At 46.7% G+C, this 9967-nt stretch overlaps 2 non-coding genes across 2 annotated transcripts; both read left to right on the top strand.

Annotated features, from left to right (window-relative positions):
• The first annotated feature begins 1424 nt into the window (after positions 1-1424).
• LOC138273976 (small Cajal body-specific RNA 4) lies at positions 1425-1551 on the top strand. Its single transcript, XR_011200347.1, has one exon. It is a non-coding gene; the product is annotated as a small Cajal body-specific RNA 4 (non-coding RNA).
• Positions 1552-4354: 2803 nt separating this feature from the next.
• LOC138273968 (small Cajal body-specific RNA 4) lies at positions 4355-4481 on the top strand. Its single transcript, XR_011200338.1, has one exon. It is a non-coding gene; the product is annotated as a small Cajal body-specific RNA 4 (non-coding RNA).
• The last annotated feature ends 5486 nt before the right edge of the window (positions 4482-9967 follow it).

The raw sequence follows: 9967 nt of genomic DNA, 5'->3' as shown, positions 1-9967 counted from the left end.
ATATGTATTAGTGTGTGTGTTGTCGTGGGTGGGGGTGTTGCGTGTGTGTGTGTCCCTGTTTTTTCCCTCCCCTCTCCCCTGTGTCGTAGGTGCAGTACTCACCGTGGTCTTTGCCGCCGGCGTTGTTGCTCCTGGTACAGGAGCAGGAAGACAATCGCAGGGAGAATTTGGAGGTCCGGGTCCATGGTGTCCTCCTTCCTCGTGGAGTGTTTAGAGGTGAGCGTTTTCCCTTTGAGATTCCTGTTTCCGCCGTGTTTTTATCCCCGGTGTATCCTCCCCGGACAAGGTGGCAGATTGGCCTGTCATAATAGTGTGGCAGGTACATTGTCCTCTGCCTGTCTGTTGGCGGTGACCACCGAGATGTTTGTTTGTACCGCCGTGGCGGACAGAGTGTTAAAGTGGCTGTCTTTGTTGGTGGTTTCTGCCACAGTCGTAATTGCAAACTTTTTACCGCTGGCCTGTTGGCGGTCTTACCGCCGCTTTAACACCGTCCGCCAGGGTTGTAATGACCACCTCTATCTTGCACCTTAACTTTTTGCAAGGATTAATTCAGTGCAGCCTAAATATTGTACTGCCTCATGAGGATTTCTGATTTGATCAAGCCGACTTTCTTGATCCTCAACGCGCCCCGTCTTCCCTCACGGGCCAAAATAACTAAAAGGGACAACTGAATAAATAGTTTGTCAATCTGTTCTAGGTCGTTCATCTCAGCGGCTCTATCCAGTGTTAAGGTTAATTTCTCTTCCTGTCGTCTTCTGGCGCTGCTGTGGCACAATCTAGTTACTGTTTTTCACCTAATAGTAAAATTCTCAGTTTGTAATACTCTGTGCTCAGTTACCGAATTCTATGATCTTCTTGGGTGCAGTTTAATAACTGATGCACGTAATGGGGATTAATCCATGGCTACATAGGCATTTACAAGGTTTAACATATTTAGGGTTTTTACTTAATTTGTGCCCGGAAGCACGTCTTTGATTTGTTCCATATGACAAGCTTTGATGCACCAGAGTGGGGAGCGGGACACACTTCCAGGCACATGGACGATCAGTTCATGGTGCATTACGTAAAGAACCCTGCGACTTGTAACTTGCTGAATGGTTAGATGCTGCGCTGAGTCATAGTCACTACTAATGGGAACACATGATCAAGCATATTAACATTGGGATATCTGAGCTACTAATTGGCAGATGTGATCAATGGTAACTGTGAGGTAAATTGATATGATATTCAGTATGTTTTCTGAGATAGCGTTCGATAATTAATAAACTATTTCCATATCTTATTTTGTGTATTTTTATCCTTATGAGGACAGTTGGCTTTCAGGTTTCCGAATCCTCCTGAGTAAAATCATTCGGAATTATAAATTTGTATTTTGTCAAATTCTGTACCAAATCCTCCCTAAAGCTACAGCCAATGTTTTTGTTAATGGAGGATTAAGAAGGTTGGGCCTATGAAGTAAGGCTCTGCTGATACTATCCCCCTAGAGTAAAGGGAAGTAAAGAACTGTCAGTTTCAAGAAGAGCTAGTGACGTGTTACTACTTCCTACATTTGCCCTGTTCTCATTTGCTCATTGTTGTTGCGCTCTAGTGGCAGTATGCATCATGGCTGTGTTGGCTTTGAACAGTGGGAGAATTCTTTCAGTGCGATCACTGGGGCGAGGGATAGTATTCTAGCTTCCGACAGTGTTCTACATTTCCTGTGGGCACCGTTGGAGTGACGTCTAGTATGGGCGATGTTATAGCACCCACGCCAATATGTCTTATTGTATCCTTTCTGGGGGTACATCAGGTAAAAGAAGTCCATCTGTTACGTGAAAGTCTTTTTTGCAGCTTGCTAATAGGACCGATATTACCAAAACTGTAAAAAAAAAAAAAAATTGCCCTCTCAAAGACACCTTAATACAACATGGACACAAAGTTGAATGCTTTCAAGTGTAAGCAATATTCTGCCCACATTAGAAAGCAGGACCCCACACTATTTCAGTAGCTCTTGATGCTCACAGTTTTGGTGTTACCGACCACAGACAAACTTTCTGTACAGATCCAACTTGCACCAAAATGCATACTTTTCATTAAATCTGTGAAGTGGAAGATCAATCGGTAACCTGGCAAGCCTAGATTTAACTGTAGAGAAAGATAGTTACAGGCAGTACTTGGTGATGAAAGGTCAAGGGGTGAAGATGGTGCTTTGTGTGGTGGTTTATTTTTTGGACTTTTTTGTTTTCCCTCTGCCCTTCCACATACATTTCTATGTCCTTGAAGGGCTAAACTTCTGTGTAAAATTCAGAAGGAGGACTAGGCTTCCAGTAGGCTGTGGGTGTACCAGAAAATAATATTTTTGCTTCTTGAAATCATGGGTATCGCTTTTTTCAGTAACATTTTTGTTTTTGCTGACAGGAACGTGATGTCTTGGTCGATTCCACCTCTTATGGGCATAAAAACCGAACTCCCAGAGAGAAATGGTTCCAGGGCCTCATCTGGACGTCACGGTGAGCATAATTCCTACAGAATACGGGCTTTGAATGTTGAACTGTGAGCCGGTCTGCATCATAGTTTTCTTTTGTGGAGCTCGCTCTCTTGCATTGCATATTGTGTATTGAGCCCCTAGGATAAGATTAATGTTCAACACCAAGCCTGTTTAAGAGTCTGAGTAATCTAGTCCAGTGCAGTTCTGTGCTTTCACCCTGTGCATCTTCCCATGTTGCAGGCCAAGAAAGCCTTTGAAAGGGTTGAGAGGCCAGCATGGTTCTAAGTAAATTTATATATGGGTACAGGAGGCTGTCACATGCCAGGTGTGCATACCACAGAGCCAGGCCACAGTATACTAATATTTCCAATTAGAGGAGCAAGGCTCATTTGACACTTTATGGGGTATCCTAGCTTGTGAACTTCCAGACCAAGCCAGAAGTCTGTTGGCGGTTTTATGGCGTTTTTTTGGGCGGTATTTTGCCGGTCATGTGTATTTCGGCGCTCTTTTGGCGGTCATGTGGCGCTCTTTTGGCGGTCATGTGGCGCTCTTTTGGCGGTCATGTGGCGCTCTTTTGGCGGCCGTTCGGCGCTCTCCTGGCCCTCTATCGGCGCTCTCCTGGCGCTCTCTGTCGGTGGTCTATCGGCGCTCTCCTGGCGCTCTCTGTCGGTGGTCTTTCGGCGCTCTTCTGGCGCTCTTCTGGCGCTCTCTCGGCGCTATTCTGGCGGCCATTTGGCGCTCTCTCGGCGCTATTCTGGCGGCCATTTGGCGCTCTTTCGGCGCGGGGGGCATAGGTGGGAGACTAGTCTTCACCAATGTGCGCATATGCGAGTTAGCATTCAGGTGTAAAACAGTAGCATGATCCAAAGACAAAATTAGCCCTGCTCTGTTACCTTTAAGTTAAAGATCCTTACCCTCTCTGGAGCCAAACTATTTCATAACACACAGCGTCCTGTCAGAAATTGGTTGGAAAGGACTCTTTCTTGCACCTTAACTTTTTGCAAGGATTAATTCAGGGCAGCCTAAATATTGTACTGTCTCATGAGGATTTCTGATTTGATCAAGCCGACTTTCTTGATCCTCAACGGCCCCGTCTGCCCTCACGGTCCAAAATAACTAAAAGGGACAACTGAATAAATGGTTTGTCAATCTGTTCTAGGTCGTTCATCTCAGCAGCTCTATCCAGTGTTAAGGTTAATTTCTCTTCCTGTCGTCTTCTGGCGCTGCTGTGGCACAATCTAGTTACTGTTTTTCACCTAATAGTAAAATTCTCAGTTTGTAATACTCTGTGCTCAGTTACCGAATTCTGTGGTCTTCTTGGGTGCAGTTTAATAACTGAGTCAAGTAATGGGGATTAATCCATGGCTACATAGGCATTTACAAGGTTTAACATATTAAGGGTTTTTACTTAATTTGTGCCCGGAAGCACGTCTTTGATTTGTTCCATATGACAAGCTTTGATGCACCAGAGTGGGGAGCGGGACACACTTCCAGGCACATGGACGATCAGTTCATAGTGCATTACGTAAAGAACCCTGCGACTTGTAACTTGCTGAATGGTTAGATGCTGCGCTCAGTCATAGTCACTACTAATGGGAACACATGATCAAGCATATTAACATTGGGATATCTGAGCTACTAATTGGCAGGTGTGATCAATGGTAACTGTGAGGTAAAGTGATATGATATTCAGTAAGTTTTCTGCGATAGCGTTCGGAAAATGTATAAATTATTTCCATATGTTATTTTGTGTATTTTTATCCTCATGAGGACAGTTGACTTTCAGGTTTCCGAATCCTCCTGAGTAAAATCATTCGGAATTATGAATTTGTATTTTGTCAGATTCTGTACCAAATCCTCCCTGAAGCTACAGCCAATGTTTTTGTTAATGGGGGATTAAGAAGGTTAGGCCTATGAAGTAAGGCTCTGCTGATACTATCCCCCTAGAGTAAAGGGAAGTAGAGAACTGTCAGTTTCAAGAAGAGCTAGTGACGTGTTACTACTTCCTACATTTGCCCTGTTCTCATTTGCTCATTGTTGTTGCGCTCTAGTGGCAGTATGCATCATGGCTGTGTTGGCTTTGAACAGTGGGAGAATTCTTTCAGTGCGATCACTGGGGCGAGGGATAGTAATCTAGCTTCCGACAGTGTTCTACATTTCCTGTGGGCACCGTTGGAGTGACGTCTAGTATGGGCGATGTTATAGCACCCACGCCAATATGTCTTATTGTATCCTTTCTGTGGGTACATCAGGTGAAAGAAGTCCATCTGTTAAGTGAAAGTCTTTTTTGGCAGCTTGCTAATAGGACCGATATTACCAAAACTGTAAATGTCACATGCCAGGTATGGATACCACAGAGTCAGGCCACATTATACTAATATTTCCAATTAGAGGAGCAAGGCTCATTTGACGCTTCATCGGGTATCCTAGCTTGTGAACTTCCAGACCAGGTCAGAAATCTTTTGGCAGTTTTTTGGAGTGTTTTGGCTGTCATTTGGCGCCATTTGGCTGTTTTTTGGCTGTCTGTAAGGAAATGCCTCCTTGGAATGGTTACCCCCTAATCTTTTGCCTTTGCTCATGCTAAGTTATGATTTGAAACTGTGCTGGGACCCTGCTAACCAGGCCCCAGGACTAGTGTTCTTTCCCAAAACTGTACATTTGTCTTCACAATTGGCACAATACTGGCACTCAGGTAAGTCCCTTGTAACTGGTACCCCTGGTACCAAGGGCCCTGTTGCCAGGGAAGGTCTCTAAGGGCTGCAGCATGCCTTATGCCACCCTAGAGACCCCTCACTCAGCACATGCACACTGCTTCACAACTTGTATGTGCTGGTGGGGAGAAAATGACTAAGTCGACATGGCACTCCCCTCAGAGTGCCATGCCAACCTCACACTGCCTGTGGCATAGGTAAGTCACCCCTCTAGTAGGACTTACAGCCCTAAGGCAGGGTGCACTATACCACAGGTGAGGGCATATGTGCATGAGCACTATGCCCCTACAGTACAGGGTAGCCATAAGAGTATATGGTCTGGGAGTTTGTCAAAAACGAACTCCACAGTTCCATAATGGCTATACTGAAAACTGTGAAGTTTGGTATTAAACTTCTCAGCACAATAAATACACAATGATGCCAGTGTACAATCTATTGTAAAATACACCCAGAGGACATCTTAGAGATGCCCCCTGAATACATGCCCGACTTCTAGTGTAGGCTGACCAGTTCCTGCCAGCCTGCCACACACCAGACATGTTGCTGGCCACATGGGGAGAGTGCCTTTGTCACTATGTGGCCAGGAATAAAGCCTGTACTGAGTGGAGGTGCTTCTCAGCTCCCCCTGCAGGAGCTGTAACACCTGGCGGTGAGCCACAAAGGCGCACCTCTTTTGTTACAGCGCCCCAGGGCATCCCAGCTAGTGGAGATGCCTGCCCCTCCGGCCACTGCCCCCACTTTTGGCGGCAAGGCTGGAGGAAATAATGAGAAAAACAAGGAGTCAGCTCCCACCAGTCAGGACAGCCCTTAAGGTGTCCTGAGCTGAGGCTCACCCCTGCCTTTAGAAATCCTCCATCTTGAGTTAGGAGGATTCTCCCAATAGGATTAGGGATGTGCCCCTCTCCCCACAGGTAGGAGGCACAAAGAGGGTGTAGCCACCCTCAAGGACAGTAGGCATTGGCTACTGCCCTCCCAGACCTAAACACACCCCTAAATTCAGTATTTAGGGGCTCTCCAGATCCCAGGAAATCAGATTCCTGCAACCTGAAGAAAGAAGAAGGACTGCTGACCTAAATCCTGCAGAGAAGGAGGAAGACGACTACTGCTTTGGCCCGAGCCCTACCGGCCTGTCTCCAACTTCGAAAACCTGCTCCAGCGACGCATCCAACAGGGACCAGCGACCCTGAAGTCTCAGAGGACTGCCCTGCATCTAAAGGACCAAGAAGCTCCCGAGAACAGCAGCCCTGTTCAAGAAACTGCAACTTTCTGCAACAAAGAAGTAACTTTAAAGACCCCACGTTTCCCGCCGGAAGCGTGAGACTTTCCACTCTGCACCCGACGCCCCCGGCTCGACTTGCGGAAAAAACTAACACTACAGGGAGGACACCCCGGCGCCTGTGAGCCCGTGAGTAGCCAGAGTTGACCCCCCTGAGCCCCCACAGCGACGCCTGCAGAGGAAATCCAGAGGCTCCCCCTGACCGCGACTGCCTGTGTCAAGGGACCCAACGCCTGGAACCAACACTGCACCCGCAGCCCCCAGGACCTGAAGGAATCGAACTCCAGTGCAGGAGCGACCCCCAGGCGACCCTCTGTCTAGCCCAGGTGGTGGCTACCCCGAGGAGCCCCCCCCTGTGCCTCCCTGCATCGTTGGAGAGACCCCCGGTTCTCCCCATTACTTCCTATCTAAAACCTGACACCTGTTTGCACTCTGCACCCGCCTGCCCCTGTGCCCCTGAGGGTGTACTTTCTGTGCCTGCTTGTGTCCCCCCGGTGCTCTACAAACCCCCCTGGTCTGCCCCCCGAGGACTCGGGTACTTACCTGCTGGCAGACTGGAACCGGGGCACCCCTGTTCTCCATTGAAGCCTATGTGTTTTGGGCACCTCTTTGACCACTGCACCTGACCGGCCCTGAGCTGCTGGTGTGGTAACTTTGGGGTTGCCTTGAACCCCCAACAGTGGGCTACCTTGGACCCAACTTTGAGACTTGTAAGTGTTTTACTTACCTGCAAAACTAACTTCTACTTACCTCCCCAGGAACTGTTGATTTGTGCACTGTGTCCACTTTTAAAATAGCTTATTGCCATTTCTACAAAGACGGTACATGCTATTGTGATTATTCAAAGTCCCTAGAGTATCTAAATGGAATACCTTTCATTTGAAGTATTACTTGTAAATCTTGAACCTGTGGTTCTTAAAATAAACTAAGAAAATATATTTTTCTAAATAAAAACCTATTGGCCTGGAGTAAGTCTTTCAGTGTGTGTTCCTCATTTATTGCCTGTGTGTGTACAACAAATGCTTAACACTACCCTCTGATAAGCCTACTGCCACAAAATAGAGCATTGGAATTATCTCTTTTTGCCACTATCTTACCTCTAAGGGGAGCCCTTGGACTCTGTGCACACTATTTCTTACTTTGAAATAGTATATACAGAGCCAACTTCCTACATTGGTGGATCAGCGGTGGGGTCTAAGACTTTGCATTTGCTGGACTACTCAGCCAATACCTGATCACATGACTTAATTCCAAAAATAGTCATTAGAAACTGATTTTTGCAATTGGAACTATTTTTCTAAATTTTTAAAAGTCCTGCTAGGGCCTTGTGTAAGTCCCTGTTAGCATTTCTTTTAGAGTTTATTGTTTTGTAAAAGCTTGGATTAAGTTCTAGAAATAGTTTTAGATTCTTAAAAAGTAATCCCAACTTTTAGAGAAATACTGTCTAGCACAGATGAGATGGTGGTGGAACTGAACCTCACCCGTTACCTGCATCTAAAGATGTCAGAGTTAAGGTCTTTTTGTAAGCTAAAAAAGATAAAAACTGGGTCCAACTCTACCAAAGTACAGCTCCAGGAGCTTTTGGCTGAGTTCAAAAGGGACAACCCCTCTGAGGATAATACTTCAGATGGGGAAATTAGTGAACAGGAGGATGACTTCCCCCCTCCTGTCCTAAATAGGGAGAACAGGGTCCCTCAAACCCTGACTCCTCAAATCCTAGTCAGAAAGACTGGTTCTTCCATAGGGGATTCCAGTAGCTCTGAAAACATTGAGGGCAGCCTCAATGAAGATGACCTCCTGTTAGCCAGGATGGCCAACAGATTGGCTTTGGAGAAGCAGCTCCTAGCCATAGAAAGGGAAAGAAAAGAGATGGGTTTAGTTCCCATTAATGGTGGCGGCAACTTAAATAGGGTCAGAGAGAATAATGAAATGCTAAAAATCCCCAAAGGGATTGTAACAAAATATGAAGATGGTGATGACATCACCAAGTGGTTCACAGCTTTTGAGAGGGCTTGTGCAACCAGAAAAGTAAACAGATCTCACGGGGGGGCTCTCCTTTGGGAAATGTTCACTGGAAAGTGTAGGGAGAGACTCCTAACACTCTCTGGTAAAGATGCAGAATCCTATGACCTCATGAAGGCTACCCTGATTGAGGGCTTTGGATTCTCCACTGAGCAGTACAGGATTAGGTTCAGGGGGGCTCAAAAATCCTCAAGCCAGACCTGGGTTAATTTTGTAGACTACTCAGTGAAAACACTGGATGGTTGGGTAACTGGAAATGAAGTGCATGACTATGTTGGGCTTTATAATTTGTTTATGAAAGAACACATTTTAAGTAACTGCTTAAATGAAAAGTTGCATCAATATCTGGTAGACTTAGGTCCAATTTCTCCCCAAGAATTGGGAAAGAAGGCAGACCACTGGGTCAAGACTAGGGTAACTAAAACTTCCACTGGGGGTGACCAAATGAAAGGGGTTACAAAGCCTCCCCAGGAGAAAGTGGGTGACACGACAAAGAAAGAGAGTCCTCTGTAGGCCCCTAGAAACCAGACCAGGTGGGTGGGCCCCAAGACACAACCCAAAACAAAGGTGGGTCCCAGGGTAAGAACTGGGATGCCACTAAGGCATGGTGCCAAAACTGTAGACAGGGCACCACACCAAGGACACTTCTTGTCCCAAAAGCAAACCCCATAGCAAAGTCCCAGAGGTAACCAGTGTAGCCATTGGGGGTGACTCCCCAGATGAGGAGGTCTTCATAGCCTTCAACTTGAAAAAGGGCCCAACAGGTGAGTTGGAGATTCCAGAGGGAAGTAGACACTTCCACCGCCTACTGGTGAATGGAATTCCAGCCACTGCCCTGAGAGACACTTGTGCCAGTCACACTATTGTGCATGACAGGCTGGTTTTCTCAAACCAGTACATCCCAGGTGAGGCTGCCAGAGTAAGAGTTAGCCCAGACAGGGTCAGTGATAGGCCTGTGGCTTTTGTGCATATAGAAGTGGTTGGGACTTTTAGCTAGAGAAGGGTGGTAGTCAGACCAGACCTCCCCCTTGATTTCCTCCTTGGAAATGACTAACCAGAGGTTACTCAGAGCCTAAGAGGGGAACTGGTCCAGTACCAGCCCTCTCCCAAGGATTCTGGAGGTGCTACCTCTGCCGTAACTGCAAGTAGGCCGCAGAATAAAAAGAAAAGAAAACAGAGTAGGAAAGGGGGGTAACCTTTAGCCAAGGTTCCAGTAAGGGAGAACTCCAAAAGTGGCACTGGTAAAGTCCAACCTGGCCCACAAGAAGTCCTGACTAGTCAGGCAACTGTTCAACTGGAGTGGGTGGCTCCTCAGTTAACAGAAGAAAGAGTGGAAGAAGGGTGTTTACTACAAGATGCAGTAACCCCCCACTCCAACACAGCAGACAGGCACCCTGAACCCAAAGAAGCCTGTAACTTAGCTTCTTCCCTTGTAGGTGAAGAGCTAAAGGTGTGGTTCTGGGCACTGACAGCTGTCAGTGGCCCCTGCTG

Source organism: Pleurodeles waltl, unplaced genomic scaffold (genome assembly GCF_031143425.1).
Source record: "Pleurodeles waltl isolate 20211129_DDA unplaced genomic scaffold, aPleWal1.hap1.20221129 scaffold_127, whole genome shotgun sequence".
In the NCBI taxonomy this organism is placed as follows: Eukaryota; Metazoa; Chordata; class Amphibia; order Caudata; family Salamandridae; genus Pleurodeles; species Pleurodeles waltl.
The sequence above is the reverse complement of the archived record's forward strand: the minus strand, read 5'-3'. Positions and strand labels throughout refer to the sequence as shown.